Source organism: Kryptolebias marmoratus, linkage group LG18 (assembly GCF_001649575.2).
Source record: "Kryptolebias marmoratus isolate JLee-2015 linkage group LG18, ASM164957v2, whole genome shotgun sequence".
NCBI lineage: Eukaryota > Metazoa > Chordata > Actinopteri > Cyprinodontiformes > Rivulidae > Kryptolebias > Kryptolebias marmoratus.
Genome location: NC_051447.1, coordinates 8,045,825 through 8,071,241, shown reverse-complemented (window position 1 = coordinate 8,071,241; position 25,417 = coordinate 8,045,825). Strand labels below are relative to the sequence as shown.

General features: G+C 35.9%; 1 protein-coding gene across 4 annotated transcripts in view; it reads left to right on the top strand.

Moving 5' to 3' along the window:
• The window catches only part of syt1a (synaptotagmin Ia), a 197,794-nt gene that overhangs the window by 47,898 nt on the left and 124,479 nt on the right, over positions 1 to 25,417 (top strand). Inside the window, exon 2 of one of the 4 annotated variants that reach the window (XM_017411554.3) lies at positions 11,886 to 11,942. The exons of the other annotated variants lie outside the window; for them this stretch is intronic. The gene's annotated coding sequence lies outside the window, so the exon portion shown is untranslated. The remainder of the gene's footprint in view (positions 1 to 11,885; positions 11,943 to 25,417) is intronic. 4 annotated transcript variants of the gene reach the window in all.

Here is a 25,417-nt window from a genome sequence, read left to right as displayed (position 1 = left end):
TGCATCAGGAATCACTTTGTGAATTCCACAGCCCAATACTTGCACATCTTTTGCAGTGAATTAGCTATTTCAATCAATCCGAGTCAACCTGCTCATTTAAAGGCTGACAGAATTGTTCTTTTCATACATCATGCATTCATAGAGACTGCGCTAACTTTGATTGTGTCCCATTAACCTGCGGCTGCATCGACCCCACATTCATTATTTTGGAGCTTTTTTTAGAGAAGTTTCAAAAGAATTACATAGACAAAGCTGTCAGGCGCTACAGCCCTTTTTGTCCTGTTTGACATGCCAAACACTGCTTTGACTTCTTAATGAAACAAGAAAGGTCATAAAAGGCTAAAATAGCTTGACTCGTAGAATACAGAATTTTCCTTTGTGATGGGCCACAGCCTGACTCTGTGTGCACCCTGCCGGCCTCACAACCTCTTCAAATGGAAGTGGAAATAGTCTTGTCACTTTGAACAACTTTTTTTTTAACTTGGATAACTGCAGTATACTGAAAACTTGACCATATTTTTTTGTTTTCTGTAATCACACTCAGGCAAGCACAATTTTTTTGTCCCCCCTCTGCCACTCAGCGTCTCCTTAAAAGAAAACATTCCAGCTAATCTAATTTAGAGAACATTTCATATTCATTCATGTAATTTTTTAGGAAGTTAATTTCATTAAAAACACAAGATAAAGCAGGAATATTTTAGACAATAACTGACTTTCTTTTAATTTAGATGAAAAACTTTCTTTTTCCTAATTGAGATTTAAAAAAAAAAAAAAAGACTCAAACTGTACTCATTTATTTATATATCATGCAGGTGTCTGTTCTCACTCACAGCACAGCCAAGGTCTTGCTTTCTTTTTGGCTTTTGTAGGAAATGGTTAGTTGCACGTGATTAGTTGTTTTCAGTTTTTTCCGTTCAATCTCAAAAAGACAGCAGAGTGTTTGGCAAACTGTTGCTACTTTCCGTTAAAAGTGCCAAGTTTTTATTCCTCCCCTCTGCAGAGGACTGCAGCTGTAAGTTGCTCATGTGAAATTTAAGAGACACAGGTTGTGAAACCATCTTTCTCACTTATTCTGTAGCAAAAAGCATGAACCCTGAAGGACTAATTTTACACTAACATATGACTTTATCAGATGTTTCTTTTTAATCATGTTTATCTGTAAAATGAAATTCATTTTACATTACTTTGTTTATATATTTCTGTTTTTCCACATAGATTTTAAAGATCAAAGCAAAAATGTGACTTTATATCCATTTCTTGCTAATGAGATGACTTTTTTTGGATATTTCAGTCAAGTACCAAAATCATGTACTGTTTGGTACCAGTACTTGACTTCTGTCTGTTTTAAATATCTTTAAACATAAGCGCACAAAATGAACCTTTTAAAGGTGCATGAAATTATATTCACATAAACTAAAAAAAAACACTTTTAAGTACTTGTAAATGTGAATTGATGCAGTTGATCTGTCACCTCTTGGACAAAAAAAAACATTAAATATGTCTGTTGAAAACGAAAACAGGATTAGTCTAGCATACGCTGCCAACAGTTCATTTTAAGCCTTTTCTGCAAAGGGTGATTGTTCCTTCTTATTTTAAGACCATGGAAAATGGTCGGTGCTCTCTGTCGGGAACAAATCTCTTCAGAGGTTTACTGTATTGTCTACAGCGGGTCTAATTCAATTCACCCGTCCTTTGCTGCCAGCTGCATGTCCCAGTCAAACCATGCTCTCATCAAACAAACTTGATTAAAACAGTCTAATCTACGAGGCAGCTCGATGATGCAGTTTGTGTGTGCATGCAGGTGTGTTTGTGGGTCCTGATGTACAATAGGGCCTTTGTTTATCCATTTAAGTGGAGACAGAATGCCAGAAACGAGCTTGTGGGACACTCAGAGCCACAGACAGTGACCTCAGTGATAGAACAGCTAGTTTGACTTGAAAACATGTTGCTTCTTTAGTGTGAATGGGTTCAAATGTACTCTTTCATAACACACTCTCATGTGAATATTGGATCAATTTGTGTATTTGTTAAGCATGTTCAATAGCAAGGTGATTAATCATTTCCTTTTCGTTTAATAACTCCTACAGTGAACAAAAAAAGATCAGAATGTTGTAAGACGCCTCTATAAAAAGCAGCTGGAGACATTGTTCCCTTTGTTACAAAATAACACAATTTTCCAAAGTCATTTGTTGGTTTAAATACATCAGGATTACACTACAAAGACTTTCATCTGTTTTAGGGAGGGGGGTTTAACATGGCGTGTCTCAATTAGTTGAGATGAGCCACTACTACATGTTTTTTAAATCTTGGCATTTCTAACAAAGTGCCAGGTTTGTCAAGAGTCGGCATGGGTTGTAAGAATACCTTTTGTAAAACAACAACAACAACAACAACAAAAAACAACTATCTGCCCCAAACTTTTATGGGTCACTTCAGAAATTCCCAAATAAAAATCGTGTGGGAAGTCTGAAACTAATGAGCTCAACCTAGATGTGATCTACTCCTATTAGGATCAAATATATGCATTCACACAAGGATTCATATAAGATTTGGACGTTTTTCCCTCAATCCTCAAAATTTAAGGAGTAACTAAACGTCAGTGAAAGGGTGGTGTATTTTAGTAAGGTCTAGTGTTCATGCATTCAGAGTTAGTGATTTTTGCTTATTATAAGATCACAGTTGGCTGTTTCCGTTTGTCAGTAATGAAATGGCCGTGAGAGTGTGAAACAGCAGCAGTTTTCTAAATGGGAAAACAAATTTATTGACCAATAAAGCAATTCTGGGGAAAGTTAATGCTGTCTGAAAATCCTAATTTATTTCTATTTACTCTGCCTGAGTTCATTTTGTTGGATGTTAAATCTTTTACATATTGCTCATGCCACATCATATCAAGACATTTTCCGCAGCTATAATAGAGTCTGATGACAGAAAATGTTTAAGAAATGAAACGCCCACTGTAAAACGCCAATTTCCAGTCGTGTGAGTGAAGGCTTCTTTTTAAAGCCTAAATATATTCAGCAGCACAATAGAAGAAATTCATCAAAAGTGCAGGGAGACTTTCCACTTCCTCCTACAAGCTCAAATACAATACAGCTACAATAAAAGGCGTGATTTTTAGCTTTTTTTCTCAGCTGGAAAAGAATAAAATCATATATAAAATAACTAGTAATATATGCAACAAGTTCAGATCTTGTATAAATACTTTTGTAAAAAAAAAAGGAAAATAAACAATAGTTACATTTTAAATTACTTGCAACAAAGTAAAAGTAGTGACTTAGATCTGTGTAGGTTATTGTAGAATAAATGTAATAAATGCTTTGGATTTCTGATTTGAATGCACTTGTTATAGTTGGATACATCAGAGCTTTATGTCAGGTGTTAATTCCTGAAGCGTCCTGAATGCACTATAATTGCCTTTGAGCTGATGTCTAACTTTGGGCTCCCACATCCCAACTCTCCCTGACTCAGTAGTTCACACTAACAAGTGTTACCTAGCAACCGTTAAAACAGGGCTGGTAAAATCAGCATTGGCAAAAAAAAAAAAAAAGTCTCCTGCTCAGTGAGATCTTTTTCTTTTCAACTTGCTATTCATGTGCCATCTGTGTGCAGGAACAGTGCTCCGTTTTTCACATTAACATCAAAGAGGTGGTTCTCCTTTGCCAAGATTTAATCAAGTTGTACTCCTAATTAGCCACCATCTTGAAACCATGTCTGCAACAACATGGATGATTGGGGGGGAGGGTTATTCTAGAAACAAATCTGATAATTTCTATATAATCAATGATTGATCAATGATGATGATATAAAATTTTCCAACAACTTATTTTCTGCATTTTCACTAAGCTGGACTGATGACTGTGTATAAATTACACATACAACACCGCACTAACAGCCATCACAGGATTATTACAGACATTACAGCCTGTAATGTCCCATCACCAAACATTTGAAATCGTTGAAAACGGTCCCATCATGGATTAGATGATTTCCTCAGAGATTTGTTGTGGCGAATGAGCCAAATACAACTCAAATTAGCATCAGTGGCAAATAATGCACGTTTCCTTTGCACCTGTTGAAGCCAAATAATGCAGTTTGATTGCATCATTATCCAGAGTGGAGAGTCTGAGTGCTGTCATTCAGCACGATTGTGTTACAATGAGAGGATTAATTCCCGATCAGCCATAAGCACAGAGAAGGGGATTCTCAAAGAGAGTCTGATTTACTTTCTAGATTGGCTCATCTTTTGTGAACCCCCAAAATTGTTTGTAACCCATAACAAGATATATGTGACATTCTTGGGAATATGCAGCCATGGGGAAAGTCTTTCAGTTCTGTGGTTTTAAGTATCAGGCCATATAAAACATGATCTGAGTTTTCCCCTGGTCCTAAAATTGTTTAAATCTAACGTGAAGTGTACAAAAATACACAACAAACAAAACAAAATGAAGTCAAAACAGAAAAGCTGTTTGAAAAACACTAAGTGCGTCCCATGATTCAATAGCTTGTAGAACCACCGTCAGCAACAACTTGGTCCTGTTTGGTCAGAGAGTGGGTCAAACATCCTTTTTGACCCACTCTTTCTTACAACATTGCTTCAGTTCATTGAGGTTTGCAGACATTAGTTTCTGGACAGCTCTCCTAATGAAACTTTACCAACCTAAGTTGTGCTGTCATGTTCCTTTTAGAGAGAAGAGGCCAAGGAAGCTGAACTCGTTCAGTCTTTTTCTAATTGTCCTGTCATTAACTTTGACTTTTAACCTGCTGACTGACGCCTGTAGAGTCTTAGATGGAGCTCCTGGGTTTTTATTTTATTTCTCCACTCCTGTGAAGATTGGTTACTGTCCTAAATGTTTTCCACTTGTGATTATTTTGATGGATTCCAAATTGTTTGGAAATGACTTTATAAGTCTTCTCAAAATGATGGGCAGCAAAACTTGCTTCTTGAAGGTCATTGCTGATATCTTACCCTCTTGGCATTGTGTAAACACACACCTGTATTCTCCAGAGCAGCAAACTGCCAAAAGTCTTGCTCTTATGGAGAAAGCCACACTGATGATCAGTTCATCAATACATTTGATCAGCAGCGCCTGCTTGTTACTTTCCCTCCTAAATCCAATGGAAGTAGAAAGGATGAACTTAGTTCTTCACACAGCGTTTCCATTTTGGCTTCAGTTTTGTTTAATAAATAATGACATGGTAGAATCTGTTTTGTGTTTTTGTACACTTGAGGTTATTTTGAATAATTTTTGAACTTATATTATGTCCTGTTATGAAAAAAAAACAACCTAGACTTGAAAGGGGATGGACTGTATCTTCTTAACAAACACAGCAGTAACATGCATTTAATTTTAATTCAAAGAGGACTTAAACACGCTACCAGAACAGGATGAAACCCACGGGTGTCTGTTAAAAGAGAGCATTATATTAAACATGTTCATAGTTTTTTAAAGTTTGCTCTTTAATTCCCACATAAAAAGGGAGGAAGATGTCTCAACTACATTCACTGCCATTTTATTTTTTTCAAATTTCTTTTTGTTAGATGTTGATTAAACAAACCTTGGACCGAAGTTGAGCAAACTATGCAAACTCATTAAGATTCAAGGGCAAAGCACAGTAGAGGCCAGGCTTAGCAAACGCTGTGTCATGATCATGCAGGGAGACCATCTGAATCTTATTTTGCCTTCTGATTTGAGTGCCAGCTTCAAGGGCATCCTACTTTACCCAGGCAATTATTGAGCTTCATTGCAACTCTCAGCCCCAACCCAAACATTCAGTTTATGCAAGAAAAAAAAAACAGTTCACTTTTTCTTTTATTTTGTACTTAAGCCCTAATAGGCTTACTTCATTTAGTCAATACTCAGTGCTTACATTAGTTTCATACAGCCAGGTTGGAGCTTGGTCATGATGAAACCGTCTGTGGCTCCAAGGTAACAGTGATTTGCTGGCTCTGTTGCAGGGAAACGTCTCTAAAATGGGTACTTCAGTGCTACTAAGTAAATGTGGGCCCTTTTGACCAACCAAAGAAGGGTCAGATGTAATTTCAGGTTGCCTACATGCAGCTTTAAAGTTTTGTGTATTGACTGTGTTCCACCTACGCACAACGTTGAGTACTAGAAAAGCCTTAAGTGGTTTAAAGAGTAAACATGTTTAAGTCATCCCTAAAATCAATATTACAAGACTTAGTTTATCAGCTCATGTTCGCTGTTCAAACAATTAGACCACAGCTATAAATATTCCACACCGAATACGCCTGTTTTATATATTCCTGTCACATAATTTTTAATACTTCTGCCCTCAGTTTTGATCGTGACTCTTGTATTTTCAGCTGAACAAAAAGGCTTATTGTTAACTGGCATGAGGTTAAAACTTACGACAAAAAGGACATTTTAGGCAGCATAATTATCAGTCAGAGAGTTGCATGTCTTTTCTCTTTTTTTTTTTGTCAGTTTTCTTTTTTTTTTTTCTACCCGTCTGCAGCATCTGTAGCAGTACAATTATTGAATGTTTTGATGTTGACAGAGAAGGGCTGACTGACAGGGCTGGCCCGACTGGAGCACCAGATCATATGGTAACTGACAGCAGAGGCCCATCCTTTATCCCTTGCAAAAATAAACACAACAAACACAGCATTTAATTATTCTTTAAGCCTCAACAGACAGACAGCAAAGCAGAATTGACTTGCAGGAGTCGATTTTGCTAAACAAATTTACAAAAAAAAAAGCATGAACACCGATACTTGGTGCCCAGATTATTTCAGTGTTAAAGTCTAATTAGACACCAAAGCAAAATTCTTATTTTTGACCAATTTTGTTTGTGTGATCTTCTGCAGCAGCTTTAAAATGCAATTCTTTTCAAGATTTTCAGTCCAATGTAATTAGATTTTGTCTTATTAGTTGCTAACTTGGTGTTTGTAGTGATGACTCAATGAGACCTTTAGGTTCTTCTGAATTTACAATGACTTTCATGTTTCAAGGAACAAACTCAGTGCTTGTTTAGCTCTTTTGTCTGATCAAGTTTATTGAATCAATTTAGACCAGTTTAGATACCTTTTTTTTAAGGTATAATTATGGATATATTTCTAGATGCACTCTGTTGGTAACAACTTCATCACCAGAAACAAAATGACATCCTAGTTTGCCCAGCTAATTTTTCTGGGAAAGTAAGGAGTGCAAACTTCCAATGTCACTCTAAATGCCAAACAATGTAAACAGCCAAACAAACGGAGGGTATATGAGACCAGCAAAATACACGTGCCCCTGTGCAAAGGGTTGGCAGGCACAAGGACTATTCATATTTTTTTTGCTGTTTGCTAACAGCCTCATTGTTGTACGTCTGCCAAATTCTTCTGAGCCAAATTCAAGTGGGCCTCAAACCTGACTGTTGTCAAGGCTGCCTGTCTGAAAGCAGGAAGACTGTGAAAGAGGCTCCATCCAGGCTTTATACTGTATAGAAGCAGATACGAGGCTGGGAGAGTGATCAACCCTCTTGCTTCTCAAGAGTAATATCTCCATACAGGATATTGGCTTTGTGTCCCTGCTGCTAAACAAAAAAATAGTCACTATTGTTCCCTAAACATTGGTTCCAACTGACTTCTTATTAAATAGATGTTGTGATTGGACTGCCAATGAACCTGAACCTAATATTGTGTTTGTGTTTTTCAGGAGACTGCCCTCCTTATTGTATATGAGAACTCCAGTGTTTTTCACTGCTGCATAGAATAATATTTAATTTTTTTTCTTTAGTGGACTAAGTCAAAGGGCCATGTTCATTTCAACCACAAATAGTTGATTCAGAAAAGCATAGAATGTGGTAGTTATGGAGTTAACAGTTATGCAACATACTGTACATTTATAATATGAACATAATAGCAAAACTGACTGAAGTTATCATGTTACAGTGGCATAGTTAAAATATAGAAATAGAATATTTATTCAAGGTTTAGTTTTAAAACCACACATACTATTACCACCACTGTGAACTTGGTTCTGAGGAATAACAAAAACAATCTGAGAAGGCATACAGTAAATATGAAAGGGTTGCATTTTAAGTCTACAGTGTTTTTATTAACTGTTGAATATTTTGGAATACTTTAAATTTGCTTAGATCAGGGGTTCCAGTGGAACAGACTCATGACTTTGACTGTCACTGGTTTAAATGTCCAAAGATTGCAACAAAGCCTATTAAACAAATGCAGACTAATCACGCAAACAGGCTCAGTAATTACCACACTGCTATTATCAATTTATGACTTTTTTTGCATTGCTAAAAAACGATGCAAAACAATGCTTTACAATAACTCTTAAATGGGTAAAAAATTGTTGGTTGAGTTTCCTAAGCTGTTTTACATGGTCTGATGAGTAAAGGATAAGTAAAAAAACAAGTGCTGAAAGAATCACTGCATGTTATCAGCATGTTAGCAGCACCTTCAATAGTTTTTACTTTAGTGATTAGATAGTGGGGTTTGGGATCATAAGTGAAGCGTTGCCCTGGAGTGGCCGTATTTGATTATTTTTCCATTTAGCTCTTTTATGAAAGAATAGACTGTGCTTTTCATTCTACTATAAAAATGTGCTGGCTGGACCCAATGTCTGGTGCAGCTCATTAGCTAGTTAACCCCTGGAAAACATAAAGCATGGGTCTGACACTGCATCTGCCATGCCTGTTACTGTCCTTTATGTATGGCTTCATATGACTCATTGTTAAATAATTAGGTTTTTTTTTCCAAAGTTTGCTCACTTGCTAAATTAGTTTTGTGCTCCTGCTATCAATAATTAATCCTCAGAGTTGAATATTTTCATTTGTGGTGATGTAATGTTGTCCTGCATGAATGAGTTTTTACTGTTTCATTTTGAAAACTGCCTTGAATGTCTGAATTCCTGCCCACTGACACCGAACAACTTTACAAATAGACAAGCATTTATTTTAAACATAAAATAACCACAGAGTTCCCTTCTCTAATCACACAACAAACATGCCTACTTCCAATTAATAACCTTTAAGTTTTTTTTTTGCTTGTAAAATAGGAGGAAAAAAGAAAGAAAAACCCAATAATTTATTTTTCAAGTACGCAAATTAGAAAATGATTGGTTGAAGCTACAAACAAGCAGCACTATGACAAACAGAATCAGACTTTTAATGTGAGCATTTTAACTTCTGAAGCTGTGCCTTGCTCCAGCCACCATCTTGGATGTGTTATTGAAAGAATTTGGTGTTGGGTTTCTGAATGAAATCAGCATTTTTAGCCATTCTTGTCTTAGACTGCTTCTGTAAATCAGCACATATGTTGTTGTAAAAGAATGATTTGGTTGTTTACAAAGCTGCTTTTGTTAGATATGTTTCTAATTACCACTTAAACAGTTTTTAACAAGGAATGAAGTCTGAAAAATATAAATCTTGACTCTAGTTTTGGCTTAAATTTTTAATTATTTTTTTTATTTCACATCTAAATCTCTGTTATTTATGTATGTAATTTATAGGCTTTATAAACTGTCCATGCAACGTTTGGAGCCCACGTGTAAAACGTGCAGGTAAAGACATCACCTCTTTACGTGTCCCTCTAATTGATTCTGGTTGCTGTGCCATTGCTGACGGCTTTGGTCCACAGGCGAGCACTAAAATTGCCATGATCATAATGTTTGAGCTCCCCTCCAGCAGGCTCCAAGGATGAATGTTTGCTGTGGATATTAGAGAGAAGGCAGGGCAGCATAAGATGGCTCCTTTTGAATATGAGAGCGTAAAGTGAAAGCTGTGATGGCGCAATAGCTGTGAAAGCTCTGAAATAGGGCAAAACACTCCCACAGAGAATTTAGGTTGCTTTTTCTTCCTCAGATTCCCGAGTAATGAAAGATGAATGATCCCATCATTCCAAATTTGTTTCAGCTTCAACTGTGCACTTTTTTTTCCCCCCTGCAGTTTCCATGTGTTTTCTCCATTTTTATTACTTTTTTCTGCTTTACTCCTTTGTTTTTATAAAGGAAAATACTTACAACATAATGTAGCAAACAAATAGGTTAGTGCTTTTTTTAAATCCTAAGTGGTTAAATAGAAGGCAACCTGACTTAATTGAAAAATATACCTAGATTTTTTATATTATCCCTTTTAAAAAAAACAGGACAGAAGGTTAATAATTCTGCAGGTTTTTCTTCATAATGACCTAATATTTTTATAAATTTAACTGACTTTCACGGTAATTGTTTATTTCATATTGGAAGACGTAATTTATTTGTTTATTTTTAAACAATATTCCTCATCTTCTCCCATCAAAAATTTGTGATCAGTGTCAAAGAGATATTTAGTGTTACTGTTTTGTACTGAAAGCTGAAAAGTTTGAGGAGATAATTGTCCAGAGTTCATATTCTACCTTCAGCTACTGTTACGCCTAAAAATGGATCTTTTCTAGACCTTAGCACTGAAATAGACCCATCTTAAGGCCCTCTTTACTTAGCTTACTGGGTGTTGATGAGTGCCAGTGAGCCCGACTGGTATCCTCAGGCGTTTTCAGTCTATTTTAGGACCCAGTGTCCCACTAGGTAGACGGAGAGGTGTTTGTTTTTCCAGGCCCACATGACTGTTACACATTCATGAAACACCTTTTCTGTAAAAGCACAGAGTTGGCTTTGGAAGCCCTCCTGCTGTCTCCTGGTAAATATCAGCTGCTAATTAGTGGCTGTTTATATCTTTCACGGCGTCGTCTTTTTGGAGGATGGCCGACCTGTTCTGCTACTGATTTTCTGTCTTTACCAATCGATGGACAACACGGCTGCTGTCATGTCTCTCCTTTTTCCGTCTGTAGGTTTCAGTCTAAAGAAGTAATAAACCTGGAGCTATCGGAAAACAGTTCACTTATTGGCAGGAAGCTTTTATGTTAGAAAATAGACATTTGAGAAAACTCTGTTTTTGTTTGTTTGTTGTTTTTCAATTGGTCAAAAATGAAACCTCAAAAGTTAAACAACCAGATTAACATGCAAGAAATTGCAGTCCCTCATGTTGAAATACAGGATTCAAAAACAGATTTATAACTAAGAGATGAAAGGTTTTTTTTCTCATATGTCTCAGATTTTGTATATACTTCTTTTTGTGCAAAGTTTGCCAATGGAAAGAAGTTCTCTAGTTATGTGTCTTAAGATTCAGATGTAAAGGTAAGATGGAGGAAATGAATGTTAGGATTAAATTAAGATGGTACTGATGAATTTATAGATGTGCTCTTTACATTTAAAGCAACTAATAGACTATACCTTTGTGACTCAAATGAGTTTTAATGCATCATAAGCATGTCTTAGTCATGGAATTTGTTTTTTGTTTGATGAAATTTGATGTTTCAACTTGATTTAGTCACATTTTTGACTACTTTGTGAAAGCATTATCTGGTCAAGATTTTATGGTTTTAAGGGTTTAATTTTAGGCTGTTTTAACTTTAACCCATGTCAAATCACCTTAAATATATAACTAACAAGCAATATATGAAATGGTATAAAAACAAAGAATTTAAAGAATTGAGACACTTTTTAGCTCCACCTAACATCAGATTTTGTACATTTTTATTTCCACTATAATATGTTAATTAGTGGTTACAACTGTTTAACTACCATAACATGTCTGGCTTCAGGCGCTAGTACTTTTTATTTAAAACTGCAACTAATTGTGTGTGTGTGTGTGGCTAATGCTGGACATCTGTGTTAAAAAACTCAGTGACCTACTAATTCCATTCCCAGTAAAGCTTCATTCAGAAGTCTTCATACTCGTTTGACACATTTCTTTTTTAGGCATGAAAAAAAAAGCTGTACTTACAGATGTCACATGCATTTCTGAGTACAACATGCATGTCCTTTGCCAATACAGATTTTCTTGTGTTTGTGGGGAATGACTCTGAGATGTTTCTGTTTTAGTGAACAGTCGTCTGGAAAAAAGGAAGACTGGAAGAAACCCACCAGACGGGAGATATTGTGAGTGCACAGCCAAAAAAACTCCTCATCAAATCTGTCTTATGACCTGTGCATGTAATGGTGCAGAATAACATGCTCCATTTGCTGCACCACCCCCAGATTGCAATTTTCCTTCAATTGTTCAATTTGTAAAAATGGGCTAATTATATTTACAGAAAATGACATCTTACCCCCTGTTTTTCTCTGACGCATACACACAGAATCAATCAAATCAGTGGATCCAACAGGGAGTCAGGATGCTTGATGGCCTCTGGTCTCATTTGAGATGCAGACATTGTCCTGTTGCTTCCTTTAATGAGATCTGGAGGCGTGCAATCTAATATTCACCAGAGAGGCTCCAACATGGCCCCCCGAGCCTGTAGCCAAGAAAACTGTGTGTTAATTCAATGGAGCGAAGTCAGCTGTGATCAGAAGGGCTGGAGTGGCCATTCAGTCAGGAGGATCAGAGGCACTGGCTTTTTATACACGATGCACTAACACTCCTCAGTTTTGTTTATGCCTCACTTAACAGGCTGGACTTATGCATAAATATTTCAGTAAATATTATTCACAAAGAGCTGCATTTGGGCTGAAAAAAACCCCCCACAGGTGTTGGATCAAAACACAAAGTCTGCCTTTGAATAACAAATAGAAACGTTGCAGAGAGATCGTTCTCACAATTGTCTAAGCTTTGCCTGAACTCACTCAAATATTTATGCCCTCATTTTCCTAATTTAAAAAAGCTTTAGCTTGTACACAAAAGTAAATAACATCTGCTGTCATTTCTACAGTTCTCTGAATCAAAGTCTTTCCACTGGGGTGTGTTACAAATCATATAAACTAGTGCAGAGATGGTTTTCAGACTCAGTGTAAGAATGATGTAGCGATAAGGATGTTTATACTTGTAAAAATAAATGTCTACTTGTCAGAACAACTTTTTAAATTGGAACAATCAGATTACTGGTTGAAGGAATAGTTTTTTGTTTTTTTTTAAGGCTGGTTGTGTTGATTAGATTTGAGATGTCAGTATTTTACTGCTGAAAAAATATTAAAATACTACTCATGATAGAATCTCACTTCAAAAAGTGAAATTATCACCTACTAATTGGGAAGCAGGATTCTGTTTTGCAGCTCCAGAAAAACTAGAGGAATTGCATTTTCTGTTTAAAAAAAAAAAGGTAATGCTAACAAAAGTATGGCTCGTAACTAAAATTAGCAAAAGGTTAGCTAAAAGCTAAAAGTAGCAGAATGATAGCTAAAAACTAAAAGTAGTAAAAGGCTAGCTAAAAGCTAGTTTAAAAACTAAAAGTAGCATAGGAAGGCCAAACGTAAAATTAGTAAAACTAATTATTTTTAAAAGTACAAAACTTACAAAAAGTAAAGGTTATTGCACTTATCTACTTAATGAGCTGAACATTTTGATATATGAATGTTTAAAATGGCACGAAGCATGCAGAAGTAGTTGGACTGCAAAACATTTACGGACAAATAAAAAACAGGAAAACAACAGTGTCATTTATGATTCAGCCTTCAAACAATTAGTGAGGTTTGACTAAGAGTTTTAATGAAGACCGTTATTGTCTGACATTTCTATGAGGATGTCGGGGGTATTGACAATAAGACACAATATGTTGCACACAGATACTTGTGATGTCATAATTTCATTTATTCATGAAAACAAGTTAAAGTCTAAGCTGTAGGCAACAATTAATTTGGATTGTTTTCTTCACAAATGTAGCTGGATAACTTTGAATTTCCCATTTTTAGTAACTAGCTCTGTGATATACTGTAGGGAAACACCCACTCCTCCTTCCTTGTTGATAATTCTTGCATCTATCCCAGCTGTCGCCCGTGATTGATAGACTTTGTACTTCCCACTTTCACTCGTCTGAGTTTGCCGCTGTTTACGCCTCATAACTTATCTCACTTCCAGAGATGTTTCAGCCCCCTTCCATTAGCAAACTTATTAATCATCCTTTGTCGCATATGATGACTCAGAATCCTACCACAGGTCTGATTTGCCTCAGGGAAGTAAAACTCCTGGAATAAGGTAATAATTCCTACTTTAAATTCACTGATCATTGATAATCTGTTTCCTACTGTGCCCCTAATCTTCTGAGGGGACCAAAGGTGCTTAGACCAAATATCCCAAAAACAAATTCTTTGCTGTGGCAAAATAGGGTTTTCTCATTTAATAGACTTTTTTTTTCCTCTTTAAAACCATATTTTCCATTCAGTAATTTGCTGCAGGTCTGGCAGTATTTGCTGTTGCAGTCAGCTGGTTTGTATTTCAGTGAGTTTTGCTCAAACTTCGCTGCAACCACCTGACATTTTTTAGGAACTGTTGTGAAATCCACATTAGCCTAAAGTGATTTGCTGTGTTCAGCCAACCTTCTTAAAATGCTAAAAACAGGGCTCTGAAAAAATAGCTGAAACACTCTCTAAATGCACAGCACTCTTCTAAACCATTAGGACGTGTTATTGGTCATTATGCTTCTGTCTCTTAATCCAATACATTTTTATATTGTGCTGTTGACTTCTCCAAGTTTTCCCAACTGGCAACTTACTTCTACAAAGTGCTGTCTGAAATTTTCCCTTAGAAACCAAAAATCATCTTCCAAAGCAGAAAAAATATTGTTTCTAAAAATATAAATGTATGTTTTAATTAATAAAGTAAAACAGATGAAATTATTGGATTTATCAGTAATTTATCACAGGCTTTTATAAACTGTTATATTTCACAGATAGGCAGCTCAGTCCAAATCGGCCCCATTCTCCCCTGAGTTTGTCAGTGCCTCCACAAAATGAAATCCTTCCTGCCTTCTGTTAGTTTTGTATTCAGCAGTGTTTCCTTTTCAGAAAGGACAGGCAGAATTCCTTGTTTCTCATTTTAATCTCGCTGAGCTGCTATTTCATTTCCTGCCTTGTTCATTAAATCAAATCGGAGCCTGTCATTTGATGATAGTGGGCTCACATCAGGCAGACACAGCTTTTCATTTGACTTTCACAGATTTTTTTTTTTTTACACACTGTAATGAAAAGTATTGCTCGGTAATGGATGTTTTGTAACTTAATTTATGAATAAACTTAAATAGATGTACATCTTAATGAAAATGTAGGTTTTAATTAAAGTTGAGCTATTAAAATATTAAATCTGTAAGAACTAGGAAGTCTCAGTACCAAAAAAAGTCTCTTTGATGCATTTTAAAGACAGTTTTTAGCACGTTATTTGTTACCTGATGCTTTATGTGCTCAACTTGCATTACATTAGATATTGTACTGATCTTAAAGTTAAACCTACGAGTTCATATAAAACAGATACAGGCACATCCGCTTCCATCTGATTTATGCTAAAGTAGTGGATTACCTCTGTCAGCTGAAATGGAAGTGGATCAAAAGTATGTTTGAAATTGGCTCAAATTATTTAATAGCGTTCAAGAAATATACCCTTAATATGTGATTGCAGTAACTTTGACAGACCTAGTTTCAAGCTTTGAAAGTCTTTAATGTTTGTTCAGTGTTAATGTAGTTAAAATTCAGAATTTTTGCTTAAAACATCTGAAATCATCCTGTTAAAATGTTAGACTATAAATTGACTTTTTTATATTTAAGATACCCTTTGCAATACTGTACATATCAGTACAGAAATCTGTAGATGCATGGTAAAATAAACAACACTTACTGCATATTTTCTTGAACCTTCCCTTTATCTTCCTCTTTGTTTTGGGTGTGTGTTTAGGGCGGCCACGTAGTGTGCAGTGACCATCAGAGTAAAAACTGCCCCCTGGATAAACATAAGATAAGGCAACACATGAGGGAGGTTGGTCCGGCATGTTCAAAATGGCCACGGGGACGCCATTTCCCACAGAGCTCCAATTCCCCCGACTCCGTGGTGCCAATCTGTCCTTTGTGAGCCAAAGCGACTGAGACACATTGCGGTCACCGTGGGCTGGGGGAAATATGACAAATTCAAAAGACAGACCCTGTTTGCTTCCTTCCCGTGAGAGAGGAACGTGTGGCTTATTGATATGGTATGAGCTTAGCTGTCAAAGGCTCTTTTGGTCTTTTTGGAGGGTTTTCAGTTTTACTATTTCAGGTTTTTACTTTCAGTACCAACTAGAAAGAAGCTGAGCTGTGTGCTTTTTGAAGTCTGGCTGATTTTCAAGTATTTAGTGTCCACAGAGTGCAGCAAACCTTGCTTTGATAACTAGAAACACTAACATAATAATTGGTAAACATCTGACTTTAACTACTGCAAATCTTTTCAAGCTGTTTTCTGAGCAGATACTTTCAGGGATACTTCAGATTTTTTTTTTTAACAGGGGTTGTATGCAGTAAAAGAGTAGACTTCACTAAAGAGCAAAATAATCTCCAAAGTATCAAAATATTTTATGGTTGAGGCAAGCAGTTTTTGAGAGGGAGATGATGAAAAACTGAATTTTCATTGTCTAAAACAACACAAACCTCAGATTTAGCCTGTGGTCTGTTTGGGATTTTTACATCTTCTTACATTGTTATCAGGTAGTTGCCAGACCGTGTGCTGCATGGTCTGGCACTTTGCTGCCACATGACAACTTCTCCATGATTCTGAGATTGTGCTCCTTGAAGATTACTGCTTGGAAGGCACAAACTACTCAGGTCTGCTTTCTATTACAGAACTTCAAAAAGTCTGAACTGTCTTTAAGTCAAAAGTTCTAAAACGGTAAAGTGAGAGGCCCCAGAGGCTGTAAAATGTCTTTAAGGTAGAATCAGTGAAGCATATATAGAAGAAGAAATATAACAGTAGTTATTCAGAGAATAACCAGATTTGTCTTTGGAATGAGGATATTTATTTTTTGTTCTCCAAGTAAAAAAACCTTTGTTATATTTAGTCTGAATTTACTTCATTATTAGCAGTACATTTTATTTTGGCTCACTTTCTTAGTGTGTAATGGACTGGAAAACAATTTTAATTGCAAAGGCATTGAATGTTTTGTTAAAAACTAATGTGGACGTTGTGGTTACTCTCTTTAATATAACTTTAACATTAATTACCATAAATATGCATGTTTGGGAATGTGATTATAAGGCTTATCACTGACAGTTTTAGCTGCTGTGTCCAACTCAAACCCTCAGTAGCTTCACTGTCTTTGCCTTACCGTATTTTTCGGACTATAAGGTGCACTTAAAAGCCTTCAATTTTCTCAAAAAACGACAGTGCGCCTTATAATCCTCAGCACCTTATATATGTAAGAAGTCATAATGTTTTAGTACGTCTTTGGTAAACTACAAAGCTGCACTACTTACAGCATTAGGCCCCCACATACTTGGGCATACTCTGCGTACTCCGTAAGCCACGTGGACTCTGGGCCTTGAGTCCGTAGACATCATTTATGATGTAAACATAAACTTCTAAGCAGCAGCGTAGCTGGGCAGACACCATAAATGATGTCTATGGTTGAGTCCACCTCGAGTACGTGCAGACCTCCGCAGAGTGAAGTGCGCCCGAGTATGTGGGGGTGCAGTATTCTCCGAAAAGACAAGGGGCTGTTTTGTTTCGCTTAATGCGCCTTATAGTCCGGTGCGTCTTTATATATGACAAAAGTTTGAAAATGGACCAAATATTGACAGTGCATCTTATAAACCAATGCGCCCTATATTGCGGAAAACACAGTACTTTTGTCCCATATTATAACCTCACAGCTTTTCGCCTTTTCTTCCAAGTGGAAACATTTACTGTCTGCGTTAAAGCCTAAAATACTTGAGCAAACATAGTATCATCGTCACAGGAAAGCGTATTTGTTTATGTTGTTTTGGACATGTAATATCCCAAAAGATGAGGTGGATAACAGAATGGATCAGACCCCGGGAGAGCAGAAACATTCTCGTTGACCCAAATGTAAACAGGAACAGAGAAGCAGCAGCGTGGCTGGGCACCACCAACTCCTGGAGTGTGTGAAATTGAAAACAAGTTTTCTTCCTCTTTGAGTTTGTCTTTTCACGACTGGCTTGAAACTCATAGTGAGCTCCCTAGATAAAACTAAACACATTGTTATTGTGATCAGTCAAACATGTAGATGATGCAGAGTTTTTGTCAGAAATCATGTACAGTAATGCTAGTGAATTGGTCATCCCGTATTTTTTTTTTTTTCAATATGTTAAAGCATGAACTTTCCAGAGTTAAAGCTTTGCTGTATGAAGCAGTGAGCTAAGATTCCACTTGATTCTGACTTGAAGGTAATAAAGATATTTTAGACAGTAATTCTATTTCTACGCCGTTTACTTAAGCAGTTAACAATATTTACAACAGAAAGGTTAGGGTTGTGGCTCCATATATGTGAAGTCTTAAAAAAAACATCCAACCTTTAATAATTATTGTTAGAAACTGAAGTTGAGATCTAAAACAAATTGTTAAAACTTTGCTGTAGAATTTTACATATACATCCTAACGTTGAGAGATAACATCCTTTTTGCAACACTTCTGCCTTTTATCATAAATTCACACCTATTTAAAGAAAACAAATCTGTCTCACGTGATGCAGTATGCCCCGAGTTGTTTAACACATCTACATGTAAATGCCAGGAAGTAATAGCTGACATTCTGAGCTCTTGTCTCAATTTTGCCTTCCTGTCCCAATACCTTTAGAGGGGTCTGTAGATCATTAAACAAAACGACTATTTATAGAGATAAAAATGCCTGTAAAACAGTTTATCTTTAAACTGAAATACCTCAAGTTTTAATCTTATATTGCTTCTAAAGACAAATAATTTATTTTGTTTATCCTTTTACTTAAAAGTTAAGGATTCTGTACATCAGTCTTTTTTTTCTTCTTCTTCTTTAAAAAAACAATCCAAAGTTTAAGAAAAGCCCATATTTGGCCTTTTCTGCCTCCAGGCGGCTTTGAATTGAACTTCTAATAGATTGATAGGCTGGTTCAGAGGCAATCTACTTTCTTCTCATTGTTGCTGTGGCCCATGCTCAGTTCTGTGCTTCAGCCACATAATGAGGAGCACAGAGGCTAAAGTAATTTGGTGTAATTGTGTATTTAGCCATCTTAACCTGGCATGGTAATATTTAAACAAAGTGAGGGGGTGAGGCCAGTCACACGGATGATGCCTGTTCGGCTTATGACAATACTTGATTACAGGTTGTGGACAAAAACTCTCAGATGGATTAATAATGTTTGCAGCCTGTCAGACTCAGATATGGATTTGCAATTTAGGCTGTAACTTTTTTTTATAAACCTTTCAGGTTTTTATGGTGCATTCAGACTCATCTGTGGCTTTTCGCTGTTTGTTTTCATAGAATATTGATTTATTGAAGATGTGCAATTACTTAATTACATTCATGTTTTGCTAAATGGTCCTGATAATAGTTTTGGCTCTTCATTCTCAGGCAACTGCCTTTTTGTTACCAAGAAATCAATTACTAATGGAAAAAAAAGAAAATTTTAGCAAAAGAAGAAAGCACTGCCTGTGTAAACCGTGTCGTATTATCTATTGAGTCACACTGAAGGAACTATGAATCAAGATAAAAACAGATTTTTTTTTTTTAATGATTTTTTAGTATTTTTACTCTTAATTTTTCGAACAAGAAAAACCTGAAAAATCAAGTGTCATCTTGATGTATTAATTAAAATAAATACTTTAACATCAGGAAAAAGTTATATGATATTTATATGATATTTCACAGCAAAACTAAGCAAATTCTAATGCTCTGTTAATGTTGTAACCAACACACACAAAGTAATTTTCTTTGATTTGTCCCACATTAAATAGGTAATCTAAGGTGGTTTCATGTCTGTGCCAAGCCTCTAATATATATATATATATATATATATATATATATATATATATATATATATATATATATATATATTTTTTTTTTTTTTTTCCAGGAAACTCACAGGAACCTGAGCCAAACCTTCCAGGTGCTTGTTTATTGCCGTGTTGGCTCAAAATTCTTTATAAATTGAACCTGGAAGGATGATTCTCAGTGTTTGAATCAAAGCACCGCGGGTGCTTTGACAGCTCCGATGAACTGAAGCGGTTTGTTGTTTTGCTCCACTCTCAGCTCAGTGATTGCTAATACTGGTTTTACAATTTTGGTTTCTGTTTAGTTTGTGTGTAAATTCACCACAAGTCCCCACGTCAAACTTGGTTTATTGCTAGGTAACAAAACACCTCCCAAAACTGCTGTTATTTCTGAAAACGACGTCACGTTTTCACACTTCCAAGAATAAGTGCTGCAGTCCCGAGCTGCTTAGACAAATAAGCTGAGAAATATTCCCACTTTAATGCAAAAGAGATCAATTTGATCACTTTTATCAAATCTGAGAACATTTACCAACCAATAAACATTATTTATTTGGTTCAAACAGAATTTATTTTGGTTATGAGCTTTAAAATAAATATAAATCGTAGATCTGTTCAACAATGGGTTCCAATGATAAAATTCTGACATGATGTAGTGTTTTTTTCACATGCCTTACATTGTGCAGTGTCCCACTGAAAGAACTCTCACAACACAGAATAATTTAGTCTGCCTTCTTTTTTGCAAATCACCAAAGTTTTCTTTTCTTTACTTTTCAGAATTATTCATTTCATTTAGAAGAAAAGAAATCTTGAAATCTAAGACAAAAATGACTTTTGGCATTTCCAAGTGCATCTCGTTCCCTGGCACTTTCTGATTTTCTTCTGGGACATCTGTTCTTAGTAAGTGGAGGAAAGCAGCAGGCTGAATTTATATAAAAAAAAAAAAGCAGTCGGGCCCTCAAAGGCAAAAGGAGAAGAGCTGGAGTCAATAGACGACTTTGCCCTTGGAGTCGAGCCTTTTACATGCCCAGACCAGCTTTGATCATTGAGTCCAAGCTGGAGAGGTTACATTAAAGCCACAGGGGTAGCAGTCTCTTTTATGATGCTAATGCACGAGGCTTCATTTTGTCTGAACATGAAAAGTTCAGTTCAAGTCAAAATTATTTGCATCCTCGTATTGTCAGAGCAGACAGAAAACTATCTTTAGATGTATAGATGAGCTTTTTGTTTAATTTTTATCTCAGATTTACAAAAAGAAACAACAAACACAGCATTAAAATATTATCTGTATTTTGTTGGACAATAAACTTTAACATTCAGAAGAAAACCTACATTTGCATGTAGCTGAGGAACAACCAATAAACGTTTTGAACAAAACAGAACCAGTGAAGAGCATAAAACCTCTAAGTGCGAAAACCCATTTGGGATTAGTAGTCTGTTTCAGTGCTATGCAAGTTCTTTTTCTTTCTTTTTTCACTCACCTTTTCATTCCAAACAGTTGGTTTAAAAGATTGGAAGAATGCTAAATAAATACAGTCCATTTACTTGTGACCTTTTCTTCTTCAACAAAAATCGTGTAAATCTTATTCCAGAGATTGTTCTACAGGATTATTCTCCAAGGGCATTCTATAATAGTTTGTATAATGTCATATGATCGTGCTGGTTTTGAATGCAAGTTCTCCCAGCTTCCAGAATGCTATATGCAATCAGGATCTTTTCACAATGCTGACACAGAAATTTAGAGATATTCTAATTCTGCTACGCTCGCTTCTGTTTCAGCTGTTTCTTTTTTTAGAAGCATCACCTCCTACTTTTTACATTATATCTATATCAGAAAAAACAGGAAGAAAAGAAAAAGGCAAAATCCTTTTTTAAAATGTTCAAATAGATTTAACCATTTTTTAGTACTAAAAAAAGAAAAGTACAATTTCGTATATGACATTGCACAAATGCAACAATGTCCTCTGCTGCTGTTACCATGGAGACGACCCCCCTTTGGCCTAGTTTAGTTCGCCTGGTCCTCCTGGTACGTAAACATGAAAGCAGTTCATAAAGTGCTCCATAAATATCAGACGCACCTGTTCACACGTTCGAGTTTCTACTCTGCTGGGAAGAACCAGAGGAGGGTAGCATAAGTGATCTCTGAGACGTTTCTTACCAGTGAGGGCAAATTGGAGTCAGGAAACTGCAGTCATGTCTCCGTCTCTAAACGCTTCATGTGAGGTTCGTGTCTCGTCTTTGAAAAAGTCGCCTGAATAGCTGCTTTTTGATCGAGGTGGTTGCATATCTGGTTTAACCCAGATCTTTATATCTGCCTCCGCTCTCGGTTTTGTGATTCATCTCCTTTTCCGACTCATACGCGCTGATATAAGATCCTCAGGCGTTGTGTGAAACCTGAGGGATGGGTATGAGTAACAATAACCTTGGCTCAGCTCGCTTTAAAGAGTATTGCCTCCAGTAGATGGATAAACCATAGTGAGAATGACACAGATGAGCTGGGGATCAGTCATTTTGAGTCAAGATGGAGGCCACTCTCAAATGGAGGTCTGCCAACTAAGCACGCAGCTGCAGCATTTTTTTTTTTTTTTTACTTTGAAAACTACACAGCAGACCAAACACCTGCCATGTCTTATGATCACAAAAACTGGTCCAGCCCTTGAACTCTGCTTATATAGTGGTTTGTACTGAACATAATTTTGTCTTTGTGGTGGGAAAGGGAGAAAAAAAAAACTCTCACACATCGAAAGATCTGTATTATTCTTACTGTCAACAAATCTTATGAAAAGACCAAAACACTCATGAACTGATTGAACCTGCACAACAAAGATTCATTATTTTTCTTTCCCAGTGAACTCTGTCGGTGCCCTAAAAATATTAGAAGCACACTGCTAATCCACCGTGAAACTCAGGGTTTCACATACACCCAGTAATGGATGACATGACATTAAATAAGTTTCAAAATATTTCCTGAAAAGCCCCTTTTTTTTTTCTAGTTTTGTAAATATTTGTTTGAGATGGAGCTTTTTCTCTTTCTGTTTTTTTTTTAAATTTTTAAAATAAATAAAGCTAAACATATTAAAAATGATACTTAATTATCGCCAGCTGCCAAAAACTGAAAGCATATGTTTATGCCTGTGTGTGTATGTTGACGAAATATCTCATGAACCACTGGACAAATTAAAATGAAACTTTCAGAGAGTATTCAGTGAATATGTACCTACAAATGATTGATTTTAAAAGTCGATCCAATTCAAGATGGCTGCCACAGCTAATCAACATAAGCAAACACAAAAATAGCTACAACTCAGTGAAATGAACAGATTCTGAGTTTTAAAAAATCCCATCAGATTGCACAAAACATTATTTGAAGGTTTGACCAGAAAGGCTACAATATAAATAAATAAGATTTTAGTTTAAAACTGACATTAAAGACGGCAGACAATATGCACTCCTACAAGTAATGCACAGACTTTATTTCTTAAAATATATTTGGAAATGCCAAACTAATATCCTGGCCAGCTAACTCATTGATGCATCACTCTGATAATATTATAAATGCATGCACTTTTCATTGATAATGTGATACATTTTTTGAATTGGCTCTGATTTCAGTTGTACCATTAAATAAATGTATACGCATGTTGCACCTTTTCAACTTACGTAAGATCTACAAAGCACTTAATGTGTCTCTCGTTCATTGAAACTCAGAGTGCTTCATAGCATACGTTTCTACTCTATATTTGCAGCACTTTATCTCAACTCTGAGACATGAAATATTATATTTGTGCCCAAGGACATTTTGGTACATATAGCTACAAATAAAACCAACAATCTTCTGATTCCACAACAACTACTCTATCCTCTGAGATACAAAAAGACTTTTTCACAGCAGGCATTGAATTGACAAAGTAGGACAAGCACCGGTGTGTTGATATTCCAGTTAGAGGAAGTTTGCTTTTGTGCATGTTCCAGAAAGATAAGCATGCATTGATGCAGATGTAGAATACATTAATGTTCCTGAGTTTGCCCTACTGTTTCAAGTCAAAATGTCTGCCTTGATGTAGACATATTGAGATGATTTTGTTGCAGATCTGTTTAATTGCGATTTTTTTTTTTGAAACCCTCATTCTGACGCTGGTTATCTTTGCTTTTAGATCTTGCTGTCTTTTTGTATTGATGCCGATGATTGCTGTTTGTGTCACTCCTGTGATTCATTTGGGTGGCAAGCTGTTGGGTAGTTTTTGCAGTTCTGGTTTCCTTGTCTGTTACAAACAGTACACGAACTTCCTTTAAAATGTTGTCCAAAAGGAATTCTACAGAATGAGATAGTAGGATGGTCTGTTTGTCTGAATTATTCCAAGTTTTAGTGAACTAACCATTAGACATGATTGGCTTCTATAGGAATCAAGTGATTAAACTTAATGCTTCGAACAGGAAAAAGTATCTTATACCACTACTAAGGTATAACTTTATTATTATTATCATACACTTTTTTAGAATATAAATCATATTCGACATCCTACAATTTGAAAAAGATTTGCAATGTAATCTGTTAACCTAGTAAGTGCATGTCTTGTGCAGCTTTTCTAAATATTTGTTATAAATACACATCATTTGATTTCAATCTACTGAATATTTATGCCAGGTGTAAATTTAGCCTAGAAAATTGATATATTTCTGTTTTTCCTTTCTTATGGTTGAGTCACCTTGAGACGGAGGGAGTAAATGAGCCTTTGTTCATTGAGGTAATCTTGTTTACTTTCAGGGGAGGGACTGTCGGGCATCTTACTGCCACAGCGAGAAAAACCCAGGCTTGCAATATTGTGATCTGTGTTATCATCTCTTAAAGGAGACATAATATGTTTATAGTTGTAGTTATTTTTAATGTTGAAGACTTGATCCCCTTAACATTGCTAACATTACAAATAATAAATACTCAGGTTGCCATTGCTTTGTTCTACATTTGCAACAAGCTGATTTCATAATGTTTTATACTTTATTTTCAGGCACAGCAAATCCATAAAGACAAAAAAAGGGAAATGATGCATGCATGTCTTCAGGTGCATGTTACATCAGGACCTAAGGATTCTTTTAAGCTTTCATTGTAATATCCAAGCACAACAGTGTGTCAGACTGGTACCAAATTATGTGTACGAATCACATTAAGTATTTTCTGAGATTTTTTTAAGTTGCTTTTTATTTTCATGTATTTCCTACATCTAAACCCCTTAACACTGGCATCCAGTACTATTTGTATGCATGAAAAACAGCTAGAACTGCTTCAAAGACTAAAACATCCATTACTTCAAACAATAATCATGTTATTGGGTTTAATGTGTAATATTTATTTTAATATTGCAATAGTGTTTGATGCTGCAGATACTGATGCTGTGAAGTGTATTTATGAATAATAACAGTAATGAGAGTGAAGTAATTGATTGAAGTCAGGCATGAACATGTTTGAATAGACTCAAGTAGATACCTTTTGCAATCAAGAGAAGCAATTTGTGTTCTTTTGTTTTTTGTTTGTTCCTGCCAGACAAATGAAAAGGTTTTATAAGAAATGGGGTACATGAAAGGCAATTAAAATGGTTTTATATTGAACAATGGCTCGTGTTAAAGCTATTTCATAGAATTTGAAGTGAAAATTATTATATTTTTGTTTGTAAACACTGCACAAATTGGCACGTTTGGGCACATAA